This window comes from Rhipicephalus sanguineus, chromosome 2 (assembly GCF_013339695.2).
Source record: "Rhipicephalus sanguineus isolate Rsan-2018 chromosome 2, BIME_Rsan_1.4, whole genome shotgun sequence".
NCBI lineage: Eukaryota > Metazoa > Arthropoda > Arachnida > Ixodida > Ixodidae > Rhipicephalus > Rhipicephalus sanguineus.
Genome location: NC_051177.1, coordinates 101,673,760 through 101,688,178, shown reverse-complemented (window position 1 = coordinate 101,688,178; position 14,419 = coordinate 101,673,760). Strand labels below are relative to the sequence as shown.

The 14,419-nt window shown below is 48.8% G+C and overlaps 1 protein-coding gene and 1 long non-coding RNA gene across 3 annotated transcripts in view; one reads left to right on the top strand and one right to left on the bottom strand.

Annotated features, from left to right (window-relative positions):
* The window catches only part of LOC119383472 (uncharacterized), a 99,264-nt gene that overhangs the window by 5,060 nt on the left and 79,785 nt on the right, over positions 1–14,419 (bottom strand). The window contains exon 2 of the long non-coding RNA XR_005181671.2: positions 12,939–13,030. This is a non-coding gene — a long non-coding RNA (uncharacterized LOC119383472). The remainder of the gene's footprint in view (positions 1–12,938; positions 13,031–14,419) is intronic.
* LOC119383471 (uncharacterized) overlaps positions 1–14,419 on the top strand; it is a 108,368-nt gene that overhangs the window by 51,392 nt on the left and 42,557 nt on the right. The window lies entirely within an intron of this gene.

Below are 14,419 nucleotides of genomic sequence, written 5' to 3'. Positions count from 1 at the left end.
AAATGGAATGGAAACAAAACGTGAGCATCACTGCTGTTCGAGAATCAAGGTGGAAGGGGGGCTCACGTTAGTGTGAAAACGGAATTTGTGAAGTCGCCTGTCACGTGGCCTATATAGCTTCGTGTGTCTATTTCTGTCTCATCATTCATTGGCAGACGATTCATTCTTTAAGCGGGTAGCTCGAATTTCATTATTTCGTTACCAGCTTTTGCACGTTTCAGCGAATGTAACTTGGTTCAGGCACCCGATGAGTTGATGCAGCAGAGCGCCCAGGAATCAACAGCTACGCTGTGGAAGGAATAGGTTCAAAAGTAGCAGTAAGAAACATGAACGAAGAGTTGGTCGCTCTTGCACAACCATGAGCTTCTATTATCTGTGCTAAAGCGATATCTCGCTGTTGACATCAGACGTGACACGAAGTGCTGCTCCGTCCGTGAAGGCACGCGTATACGTGCATTACATGCCCGTTACTTTATTATACACAACACCACATCCCCCGCAGTGACCTCCATGCGGTGGCATTCGATTCACGAATGAGATTTCTGGCCTCCAAGCCCGTTTACACGTTCCGGTTCACGGACCATTCGAGTCACGTTCACGGTTGCAACATTCGTTCAACTATTGAAGCTATCCATTGCCGTTTCGGGTTCGGCAACGCAAGCCATACAACGATGGACCGCATTGATGAGGGGAAAAGAAATTAAGCAACAAAAGCCCAAGTCTGAAAGACATTTCGCCTTGCGGCGAAAGAGATTACTCTCCTTGAAGCCCCTGAGCTGCTGCTGGCTGCCGTCCGTAGCATTCATTCTTGGAATACACGCCGTTGCAGGCGCTATTCTTTGAGTTTCGTATCATCAGCGGCCTCAGTGAGCAACGCGCTCTGAAACACGCACCCACGCACACTCACTCAAGCGAGCACGCGCAATCACTTGCGTTGGAAGAATGAGAGTGTACACAACTGCCTTTTCGGAACCTCTCTATTCGCGGTCAATTCGCTCGCGGGAGCGTTTGTATGTCCCAACGCTCCGGGCCGCCTAACGACCGCAGGCGTAGCGCCACACAATACGCAACGCTGTACGCGGGCCCGCCAAGGCTTATTCTGCGGCTGTACGCCTACTCTATATACGCCATCTGCAACCACCGCCGCGCTCTTTGCTGGCGCGAAGAAAAGGGGAGCGCTTCTGGTCGGCTTCCAGAGCGAGCGCACACAAGAGGAACGGCAGCCCCCCCTCCGTTGTGTGTGCTGCAATGTGTGCTGTTCCAGGAGGAGAGTCGGTCGTCGCGTGGAAGGAATGCGGAGGTGACGCCTTTTGTGTTGCCCCCACTCTCTGCAAGCGCTGTCGTTTTCGACGCGCCAGAGGCGACCACCGGTTCGCTTCTCGTGGCTTCTCTGTCTGCCACCCCCCCCCCTTATTTTCTCTTATCCTTTATTCTTTTCATTCCACTTCTCAACCCTTTCGGTAACGCTGAGAGAACTCCGAAGGAGCGTTTTTCGCTCTTATCACTTCGCCCGCCTCGCGCGTGATGTGCGTGACGTATAGGCTGTCGCGGCGACAGTCCAATCCCGAAGCGCAAATATGCTGGCGCTGCACCTCTCGCGCCAACGTGTGGTGGGGCTGCAGCCGACGCACCTGCGAGCTGTGTCATCTCGGCGGCTGCGGAGGCACCCCCGCGAATTCGTGTGCCTCTGCCGAGAGAGTTGCATTGCGGGGAAACCCCTCCAGCCTAACTCCACCATGCACCGCAAGCGGAAACTAATGAGCGACTTCAGTCTCGACATGTTGCTGCAGAGATATGGAATTTGCGTGTTTTCTGTTGTCGCAGTCGCTGAAAGCCGTGGTTTTCCTGTAGCGGCAGATGTAAAGTGGCATGCGTCTGAAGCCATGTGTCCGTACGCGTACGCTGCGTATGGTGTTGGCAGTTGTAGTTGTATTGAAATCCATGTATTTAGTTTAACACTAATGTATTCCTCAATAATAGCAAAGAGATGGGTTGATTCGGCTGGTACTCGTCGATGCACAATCACGCTTGTGAATCGCTTGATTTGGCTTATTGGCGCTGAATACCTGCACAGAAAAAGAAGTGTTTTTTTTTTTCTTGTTGAGAAAGCAAGATAATGTCCCTCTCAGGCTGGGTTGAACGTACACATCAAATTCAGGCGTCCACAGGGTGGGGTTATAGCGAGGACCGCAGAGCAATAACCGTTTTTAATGGGAAACGTGACTTTCCAAAAGAACCCACTCTTTAGAATCACTGCTGAAACTTCTCACCATCTTACTCTTTTTATTTTTCGTTTGTTTGCGTGAAGTTTCCTCCGGGCCACCAGGCTCTTTAAATGAGAAACGCAGTCGCCACGTCACGGAGCAAGCCTACGAATCCGTAAAACGCCTAACGTGGGCTTCGCGTGGGCTTTCCTCGACAGAGTCGCGAGATTTGTGGCGCTCTCTGCCGGTGTACTTATTCTAGCTTGCGCGCCTGCCCCCTCTCCATAACGCGCATGGAACGGGTGTTCTGGAATCAGTAATAGCACCCGGCTCGTAACTATATAGTGGGTGCATGTTATTAGAAAATGAGGAGTTATGTCGTATTCATTGTCTTCATCCTTAACAAAAGGTGTGAGCTGCGAGCGATTTTAAGCTGTTTTTTTTTTACAGTGAAACTATATAACTCTCGTTGGCCTGAACATTTCGTGGCGTCAGCACAAAACTCCTATAGCGCGTACGTGCCACCGAAATTGGGCAACTCCCACTACTTACCACAGACGCTCGCGTGCTCCTCTGCTAGCAGATGCTCGCGCTCCTTGCGTTTTCACCTCGGACGCTGTGGAAGGACATTCGGAGAGGTGGACAGACGAGCCGATGAACGCAGCGTAGCCAAGGAAAGAGCGAAACGAGCAAACGCGTGTAACTCCGCTACCGTTCGCTGTAGACTCGTGCACAACTGCAATGCCACAACTAAATTTCTTCAACCTCTGGGTGGTTTAGGGGCCCTTTAACAACTGAAGGCAAACGGCACATATTTCTTTGCAAACAGGCATACAGGATAGAGCGCAGTATTCGTTTCAATAAAGAAAACCACAAAACAAGCATCAAAACCGCATGATGGATGATAAGGCGCTTGTGAACAATGCGAACACCCTCCCACGTGTTCCCGGTAAAGATTAGGTTGCAGCTGCTTTGCATGCACTTCACACGACAGCTTCGAATGATGGCAAACGGCCCTTCCTTCTCCCTGCGCGTGTTTCCCGCTTTCATATATAAAAGGAAGACTCGTTTAGCAGCTCATTCAGTTCATTCTAAGACTGCCATGGGTAGACCACGGAAATTAAAGACACCAGAAGAACAGCGTGAATACACTGCTCGACGAAAGGAACAAATTCGTCTTGCTGAAAATGGTCGTGGAAGCAATCACGGTCTATCACAGCGACCATAAAGCAATTATCACTACCCGGTTTACACTGCCATTACTCTAAAACGTAGTCCCAACGAGCTCACCAAACATTTTTACCTGGGGCGGAGACAGTATACCCTCCATCACACAGAAAATTAAGCAGACCGCAGGCTCTGACACTCAGGCTGCTTCAGATCGGGGCGTGCCCTAAATCGGTGCAATTGTACAAGATTTATCCGGTAATTAATACATGTTCATTATCATAGGCGTGCGCAGGGTTCCCCTTCAGGGGGGGGGCGAAGGTTCATCGCAGCCCCCCCCCCCCTACTAAGTCAATGTATGGGGCAGATTTTGCGCCCCCCTCCTCTTATGTGACTAGAAGCGTCAATGTACGGGGCAGATATTGCGCCCCCCCTCCTAGGTGATTAGGGGGGAGGGGGGCAGGCGCCCCCTTACACCCCCCCCCCCCCCCTGTTGCACGCCTATATGTTCATTATGCGCCGATATAGCCTCTCTAGAACACATGCTCTGGTGGTGCTCCGCGTTACGCGGCGGCGAAGTCATCTCGTCGTCCTAATGGGAGGCTGCTATTACCATCTCCGGACTCGAAGAATAGTTATGGGCAGTGTAACGGGCCCGCGACGCAGCGGAGAGACTTGGTCTTTCTTTTCCGACGTGGGACTGGCCCGCAACGGCGCGTTGCGAGGGACCACAATAAAGTTTATCCATCCATCCATCCATCCACCTTTATCAACATGTGTGGTGTTTGATACAGCTTCGCTGGACGTTCACGTTCGCAGGGCGGGATGGCGGCCAATTTTTTAAACAACTAAGCTGTTTAAGCTAGCCGTATAAGTTGTATGCCGTATCACGATTCATAAACGTGTATGTGCCACAGAAATTGGGTAAGTCCCACTGCTCACCACTGGTCCACTAAAAATGAAGAAGACAACGGTTAGCCCAACAAACGGGGTTGTGCCACTGTGCGGCCTGTCAGAAAACCGTCATCATCACAAACGGGAACCTATACTTATTATGGTAGTGTTCTGCATTCGATAAAGGAGGAGTGGCCATACAGGCCTTGCAATGCACGAATTATTGTGAAGCGCTGCTTACGGATCCGAACACGCAGCTATTATTTGCACAATATGGAAGTCAGAGCGGCCTGATCAGGGTGGTTTAGGATTACTGATCAAACCACATGTACTGACCACACACCGCCCCAGTACAAGTGACTGAGCTACTTAAATAAGTAGAAACCCTACACTGTGAACGATTATTGTAGTCTGGCAAAGTCTCGCCTATCCCCACAGAGCCTCCCCATTTCCCAATAGAGGACTCTCCGTCCATCATAAACGGGTATGTGCCACATAAATTGGGCAAATCCCACTAATCACCACTGGTCCACTAAAAAGGAAAAAGGGAAAAGTTAGCCTAACACTAGGGTACGGGAAAGGCAACGGCGGCTGCGAGAAGACCCCGAAGCGATGGAAGGCCCATACGCCAACGACGACGTGCCCTTAGATCTACGAGATGTGCGAACGCTTGGTTTCGGCGCGAGTTTCTCTCTCTCTGGAGTTCGGATATCCGTGTCGTGCCTGTGACTGTCTGTGGTTTAACTCGAACCTCTCTACGCTGAGAATCAACGTACGGTATAGAAACAACCTAGCACCACCTATAGCTAAAGCCTATATAAAGCAACGACCTAGAAGCAATCTAGAAACAACCCTCATCACCTAGCTGCATATAATACCTAGAAGCAACCAGATTAGTCTTCAGAATCGTCCAGTATCGCTGTTTCAAGGCTTCCGCGGCTTAGTGCTTAGTGCAAGCTTCGCCATTTTTTTTTCTTACAAACCACCGCAAAGCAAGAGTTGTTTCTGTTACGGATTGTGAAACTTAGCTGTAGCGTTATTAAGACAGAGCAAATTGGAGATCATCTCAGAGAGGCCCTCGTCCTGCAGTGGACATATAGATTGGCTGAGAAGGATGATGACGACAAAGATGATGATGAGGATGGTGGTGGTGGAGGCAGTGGTGGCGATGTTGATGACGACGATTGTTGCACCGTGGTGCACAGAAACGCGAAGCTTAAGCCAGACATGTTATAGCGAGCGAACTGCAGGGTGCTTCGACTACTACAGGACAACAGTCACAAGTTGTGTTGGTGTGTATCTGTATAAGAAACAATTTCTTATCTTCGTTATGCTGCTATACATTGGGACAGAAACTTTACGCGTCGCAAGCACGACCGAGAGCAATTATCGTCAACAGGACTCAAATAGTTTGTTTCTGTACTAGGTGTACTCACTAGAAAGCTATACCGAGCTCAGCCCTCCAGTATAGTTGAAAAAATGTTCCAGAAGCCAGGGGAATTCATATTCAAGGTTTTGGATCACTGGCTTTACTTAAAAATAAAAATAACAAAACATAGACGGTTCGCCACCTATGCGGGTGGCATCGTCGGTACACAAATGACATCTGATGAAAGAATACATGCTACTTATATCTTGACGTAAACATCCGGCATGGGGCCACGATTACCATTGCATGCATATCGATTGCGATGGATAAACCATGATTCTAGAAATTTTCTTGGGCCCCATCGTTGTTCCCGATGCGAACACATTTGAGAGTGTGCGCACAGGTTTAAACACAGTTCGAACACCCAAAGGCCTGAAAACCGTGCCGCAACGCAATATACGGTGAAGAAGAGACATCTTTATCAGGAACCGACTGCGCTACAGCCATGTCAGGCAACATTACGTGACTTACTTACCAGCTTTGCAAAACGCTCACACTAGTACCATTCTGAGGTGCTGAGATGAACATTATACGTTTGGACTTGGGGGCCAGAGCGAAGCGTTAAATTAAAACGCAATATTCGATCGAACAAAATGACACGGCAGCAAATTTCAGAACCTATTGAGTGGCACATAAGTGGCCTCACGATTGCATAAGGAACAGCGCTACGTGCCAGGATGATGCAACAACAACAAAAAAAAAAAGAAATAACGAAGGAAACGAAGCTGTATGCGCACTCCCGTATCGTTCCCGCGAAGTGTAGCTGTGTTTATTCTGTAACCTTGAAATCCAATCGAACCTCGCAATTTGTCACTGGAGGAACGTTCCCTTGTCTCTAAAGGGTGTCTGTGTCATGTAGTCCGTTGACTTTGAGATGGGAGAGTGCAAATGCGCCCGTGCGTATCGACAATTTTGCAGCGTAAGCCTCCGTAGCGGCCTTGGACCGAGCCGAGACCGCGTATATCATAAGGCCACGGCGTGGAGGAGGCGTCTTCTTCCATACGCCCTGTCTCCAGGTTCCCAGGACCTTCGGTACGCGTCGGTCGACCCATCGGATCCTCTCCGGGCGACGCATTTGCATCGAGACACCCACGGATGCTCCGCATGCGGCGCGTTCAGGGGCGGATGTTGGCAAGGTCAGCGTCGTCTCCGCGCCTCCGCTGCGATATATCGCATAGCCGAGCGGCGCGGTGTACGGGCGCGTGAGGGAACAGTGGGTGAATCTGCGTGTACACACACACAGACACACACCTGCACGATATGCGACAGGCAGGAGTCGGTTACCGCGGCGACGTCATCGGGATAAGGCAATCGGATAGTCGCGCTCAGTGCGGATGTGACACATGAACGAGGAGGACATTTTGCGCGAAGGTGACACGAGGGGCGCGCGAGACTGCCGATGATTCGTCTTCCGAGACTGGATTCACTACGCTTGCTGCATGCATACTCATATACTATACACGTAGGCGAGCCAGGCGCTGCGTAGTGGTGTTTAACCTATGGCAATACAGCTGTTTGTCGATCGATTTCCGCTCGAGCGACGGTTTCCTAGGTGCAACATCGACGCCTGCTATGGCTCAACTTAGAGCACTGACATCGCTGTATGCATATGTATAGTAGAGGGCGCGACGTCGCGTGTCTAAATTGTGGATCGGAGCTCGCTGCGACCTCAGATGTTGGCGACGCTCGAGGTTTTCGCACAATATCACTCGATAATCAAGATATTATGTCGCTTTTAAGATACGCCCTTCGCTAGGAAGCGAAAGTATCTCTTCTAAAAATCTGTTTGTTGCCCCTCTGTTGGAAAAAGCGTAATTATTAGGCTTGTAAAGCGACTCAGTATTTCATTGTACTTTTGTGCGATTACGGTGGCGCTGACAATGCCGATGCGGGCACATATTTCACTGTACTTTCGCCTACTTGTGCAGCTGTCACTTTGGAAAAAGTTCCAAACAGGTGTCATATTTCCAGCCCTAGCTCTTCTTCTGACGCAAAAATATCTTTATTCGTTGATAAACGGATAATTAAGCAGCTCCGGGCACACGCAGTCAAGATCCATGGTGACACGAGGAGCCGGTGGGGTCAAAGGTATAACCCTTTTTCCCGACCTTTTCAGCTTACTGTGCATCATGAAACAAGGTGCTGCGCGAAGTAAACACGGACAAGGAAGTGAACGAAGAGGGGCGTTCCTTGTCCGTGTTTACTTCGCGCAGCACCTTGTTTCATGATGTACGACCGACTCGCCCAGCAACATGCATTATTGAAGCTTACTGTGCCTTAAAACCACGTTAAGGCCCATCCGCTTCACATTCCTGAACTATAGCTTACCAATCTAGCTTATCAATACATCTTCGCAGTAGCAACACTGGCACGTCGCGCTGTCGAATATATTAATCGCGAACAGTCGCAGTCGTTGTGTCTGTACTACTGATGCTGAATGTTGATTATCAAACTAAAAACCTGCTTCTGGTGGCAACGTTGTTTTTGTTAAGCCAGTATAGCCTAAAAAAAAAGGAAGAAAAGAAACGGCGCCACCCGAAGCTGGTTTCACCTCATAGAGGGTCTTATTGCGGAGAAGCACGCTTTAAAGAATGCGACGTGTGTGCAGACACTTTACACTGTCCATGTTTGCATACACTGCTGGCAAAATGTACAAAAGCAAGCTAACACCTTCCTCGTTGTCCACTATATGTGAACTGTGCAGTATTCTTTTTTGTATATACTGTGCAGTATTCTCTTTTGTACATTTTGCCAGCAGTGTATGCAAACATGGACAGTCTAATGTGTCTGCACACACGTCGCAGTCTTCTTTAAAGCGTGCTTCTCCGCAATAAGACCCTTTATGAGGTGAAACCAGCTTCTGGTGGCGCCGTTTTCTTTATATATATATATATATATATATATATATATATATATATATATATATATATATATATATATATATATATATATATATATCCGCCTCCTGTAAGGCTGGTGGCTGTTACAACCCATCGGTTAATTTTACTTTATGATTTCGCATAAAAAATTTCATGGCAGAAGAAAAATGGAGTTCTGCCCTAAAGAGCTCGCAGTACCAACATCAACTTTGGGCTGTCCAGAGAGCCTGCGATGTGGCGGTTAGGCTAGGTTTAACTGCCCCCACTTGGGAACGCCCAGCGGTGTCGTCCTATAAGGGGTGGCACTTCTCAGGATGTTTTGAAGTTCTTCGTATCGTATGGCCCGTGTCTAACACAAAAAATGATGGCTTGTCCTCGACTTTGGTAAGATAAGCATGATCAGATAAGGAATTTAATCAAGGAACAATGATATTAGATGTGTCTGCGCTTACGCATCCTACACTTGCGGCTGAAGTACTGCGTTAGCTATCTTCTCACATTTTTGACGAGCATACCACGTCAGCCTCTTTATCGCGAAAACGAAGTGTAGGACGCCGGAGATATGCTATCACTGCCGGCGGCCCATGGTCTTTATCAGGGCAGAAGAATTCCACCGTGCATGGCCCTCTTTACTACGTTGGAGACATTTTTTTTTTTTTAACTATCGCACGGTCATCCCACCGGCTGGCCGGCGCCGGTCCTATGCCGTCGACATGCATGCTTACTGCGCTAGCTGTCGCTTCCATTTCTGCGTTGAAATTGGACCGACCCGCATTTTAGAGAGACAAAAATGCGCCTTTAAAATGCGAGCGCGAAGCGTTGGTAAGCAAGGACAGGTGCCGCAAGATGATGCTTTTCGCTGCTTGCTTTGTGCATCTGGATGAATGTGACTTGAGTTTCGATACGTTATTCTTTCGCTACAGCTGTGAGCAACGAGCCTAACTGCGCGACGCCGCAAGATAGGCATGTGGGGCCCGTGGGCATAGCTGACCTTATTCAGGAAGTGGACTGCTATAGCAAGAATTTCGGGCCCATGTATAGGGTTCCACTGCCGACCCTGACGGCCTGGTGAAATATACCGTTCTGGCCGAACAATACCCGAGCCATCGGGCTGGCCTGGGCACGCGCAAGTCTCTACCCACTACCCCTATCGCTCCCGTTACACACTTTTCGCGCGTACGGGACGAGATTTATCGACCCTTAACCCTTTTGCATTGTATCAGTTCGGTTGATTCCATATTTGAGTACTGTCACTGTTTAGACTAGAGCGTGGCGACCTATTATATATGGCTCACTGGCTTTGTGTTGCTGCCAGGCACCAGGTAGTCGTTCAATTTCCTGCTGCATTTACCGTATTCTAATGCTAGATATAAATGCGAAAGCGCTCGTCTATATGGCGACATTGGGAGCACCTTGGGAGAATCACGCGTGGTCGAAGTAATCAACTGCGGATTCTCACATAGCCATCGTGTTGCATTGTAACGTTAAGAACTACAATCAATCAATCAATCAATCAATCAATCAATCAATCAATCAATCAATCAATCAATCAATCAATCAATCAATCAATCAATCAATCAATCAATCAATCAATCAATCAATCAAATCTGGAGCCTTCATACACTGCAAGGCTGCGAGCGAGCAAAGAAGCAAGCAAGAGTGTTTGAGTGTGACCTTCTCTTCCTCTGCTCCGAAGAGGGCATACGAGCACCCTGAAGCAAGGTTATGCTTTTTATTGGCACCCGCTTTGAAACTGGGCTGTAACAAAGAGTCGCACATCCTGTTCGTTCTGATCGTAAAGCTAAAGCAAGCGGCGCCACCCACTGAGATGTTATGAAATAACGCATCCCCACTCTGCACGCAGCGTTCATCCTCAAGAGTTGACGTCCACGGAGCAACAGCGCTTCCTTCGAACGTCTGATTTCCGTCGGCTTTGTTGCAACAAGTGTTCCCTCACCGGGAGACTATATAGCAAGCGGAAGACGGGCAGAGGATTCATTCGAATAACCCTTGTGTTTCTTCTTATTCTTCGCGTGTGGCCGTCCTCCTTTGGCAACGTAACTCATGCACGACGGCCATGAGCTCTTCTCGCGGCCCGGAGGAAAGAAAAGCAAGCGCTTGCACACTATGTGGAGGCGTGACCACATTACCGTAAGCTGCGGTGTACCGCTTCGTTGAGCGAGTTGGGCCTTCATGAATGGCGGCCCTTTTCCGTGCACAGCTCCAGTTATTTATGTTTTCTTTTCTCCTCTTCCCTTCCTCACCTTAGCTCGTTCCGCTTCTGTTTTATACGCTGCATGCTAATTTCTACGTGGTTTTCTTGACAGCGATGCTCCGCGTCGTTCATTCTGGTTTTCCCATGACAAAAACTGCCTGTTTTGTCATGAGGGGAAAAACGGAGAAACGGTTTCGTCACAACGAGAAGTAAAGACGGTGGTGGATGTGTTGGTGCCATTATATTATGGTATAGCAGCAACTAAAACAGCTTAGCATGGCAGCGCTGCCGTGTCAAAAGTTTAAAAAGAAAGATAAAGACAATCAAAAGTCATAATACGAGCTTTTTCAAGTGCACGAACGCGGTATAACTCACATTGCAGGACATGTAATTATATTCATCCAACGTGTCGCATATATCAAGCGTGCAGCAAGCGCAGTAACAAATATATATGCAAAGTGCTTGGAAAGGGCTACTATGAAAAAAGGAGGACGCAACCCGAGCTCTAACTTTCAACAAATGATTTATTTCAAACAGAAGTGTACACTTGTAACCTTAACATTCGTTATACTCTATAGTATACGAACATCGAACGTCTACCCACGCAAAAACCAGTTCCCGCGTACGCCGAGCCATCGGGGACCACTAGTGCACCGATAATACTTCACACTTTGAGCTGCCACAAGGACCACGCTATTCTCTCGTCAGCCGGCGTGATGGACAGCTCGTGCTGCCCCCAAACGGTCGGGCGCGCACTAGCGACACCGCGAGGACACTATAATTGCCGCGAAGTCGCGCTTATAACTGTCGCCTTCTCTACGCGATGACAAATAGGAGGCCGTATACGCTTAGCGGTACATAGGCGCTGCCCACTAAGGAAGGAGCGATAAGTGGCCCGTTTACGACGTGCGCGCGCATGTCTGCCGTTTGACGAGCAAACTGGGAATCGCGTGGCCTGGCTTCACACAGTGCGTTGACGCGAGGCCTGGTGTGGTCAACGACCTCTGCGCACAGTATACGAACACTCATGGAGGGGCGAATAGAAGCGGTGGGCCCCTTTGTTCTTACCACAACTGCTAGATGAATTGAAGGAGCGAGCGGCCGTTGTCTCAAAAGTGAGTGAAGACCCCGCGGGCCGACCTTTGTGTACTGTAGTTGTTCGCAACCGTACAGCAAAACGCCACGTTTGTGCAGGGAAAAAGTGGGGCAATAATAAGGTCGCCGAGTGACATCGTCATATTCCCAGTGCATTATATACTGCGCACCTGGCGCTGCAGCCTGTTTGTGAACTTTGTTTTCCTCTGGTCGTTTAAAAACTAAATAACGGTAATTGTCTATTTTTGTCTACGATGTCGAATGCTTATGCCGTGCGAGCTACTAAACCTTTGATTTTCCTCGTCCCGTTGAATGGACTTGAACTGCTCACTTACGTTCCAACGGCATCGCGAGAGGGAAGATCGAGGGCAAAGTTTATTGGTATACATTCTTGTACTCCATGAAGGGCAACTCTTATACATTTAATTATTTAATATTAACAGCCGTCATTGCCTAAATTTCTTTTGTTTACCTTTCTTCAGGTCTAAACGCATTCAGCATCGGTTCGAATTATGCCTACGTTGTCTATTTGAAAGTTAACTTTCGATGTCTTTATGTTCAGGCGCTGACCCTGGAGAGGGAGTGGGAGAGGCGGGAAAACTCAGCCGAAACACGCACAACAAAATGGTGGTACGATGGCTCATAGAACTCAATGACTCCCACCGTGGATCCACCGAGAAATGGGTGTATTGGAGACATCGACATAAAAATCACTGGTTAGGGCCTCCTACGGACATACAGGAAAGGACCTCAGAATAAATTAGAAAGAGCTTGATTAATGACAGGTGTCCTAAGGCATGCTGCCAAGGCAATGTCTCTCGTTCATCTGTCAGGAAAATTGAGAAACGATGACCGATAAGCTCGACTTGCTTGACTGACGTGCTTAGCGAATTTATCGTACGTAAAAGTAGAGCTGTCAGTTCACGTCGTGCTCCTTTATTTTTGTACAGCTTACAGCGACGACGGGGACGAGGTTCAAAGGAGGTAACGACACGAGCGATGAACTTCGTCCTCGTCCGTTTAGCGCTGTAAGCTGCTCAAAAGTGAACTATCACCAGCTAGTCCAGGCTTCCCTTCTCGTGCTCTTTTACAACGCTGTATCGATGTTCCGTATGACGCAGCTGCCAAATGTGCGCGGCGCGAATGCCTGCGAGAAGAAACCAGCGTTGAAAAACATGCATGCCCACAATGAGTAAAGATGCGTAGGCGGAGTAAATTAATACAGCTACTTAATTAATACTAACATCACTAGTAAAAATCAATACTATCGACTGACAAAAAAAGAGTAGGTTTTCGCCTTCTAGTCGCCTTAGGCAAATGCTCGACGTCCAGTACGACATTTTCACACGAAAGTGTTTTATGCCGGGGTCCACCAATACTTCAGTGACGTATTGCCGTCACGGAAATGACGTCGAAAAAGTTTACACGATCAGATGGCAAAGAAAAAAAGTTCGTCAACGGGCATCGAACCCACGACCGCTCGGTCCGCAAACACATATGCCGGGCACGCTATCCCCTGCGCCACGGTCACAGACTCTAGGGGCTTTACAAACGCGCCTTTTATATCTACCACTCTCCCGGTCGGCTAGGTGGTGTTGACCTCTGGGAGCGGAAAAGTAAAGTAATTCGTCATTACTGTGGCCTCCGCGATTAGCACCTGCAACGCGTTACACGTCCGTCCCATTCGGCGCGTTTTCAATAGAAGTTCAATTTTGTCAATGCCTTAACACACCGCGAGGTGGCGATCTTAGCCCAAGCGTCGTGAAAGCGTCGGCCTCGCTCATAGCATCACGCTCATTCAAACCAAAAATAGCTCTGCGACGCGCGCTTGCCTCAGCTGGCTGTTACACCGCGTTCTCCGCTCACGCGCTCGCCCCGAGAAAAATCGCGGCCGGGGGGCGGCACGACGCGCTTTGCGTTTCCCTCTAGTCCGGCCGTGGTGTTCTGCGGGTTGGCGACCAAGTTCTGCGTCCAATATGCGACGCTCTTCTGGCTATCACACCTCGTTCTCTGATTACGCTTTCACCGTTAACTACTACAGCTACCACAAGGGTTTGTTTAGTCATTTAACACGGACGTTAGTCGTCGGGATGGAGATGTACCACCAATCATCAAAGTGGGTGCATCCACGTTAAACGGTGCTATAGCTGCCAGACATCAATATACATTGTGCAAACTCTCTTATATTAATGTACAGTAAACATTCAGTTACCTCTGTAAGGGCACGCTTTCCTTTCTTGTTATTCCGATTCCTATGACGGAGGGATCAGCCATCTTTTTCAAGTGCTCACGCTGTCTCAGCCGTTGACAGCCGAGACAGCGGAATGTCGCGCATGTTGGTTGGTTGGTTGTTACTTATCCTGGCGCAACCCACCTCGGGGAGTCGGCCATGAAACGGGCGGCACCTTGTTTTAGAGATGAAATTGTTTTATGATATAAATACGCTTAAAAATAGATAGTTTACGAACTAACTGATTGGTATAATCAAGGGGGGAAATAATCACGTCTCGTATGACACTTTTTCCTTCGACCTCAG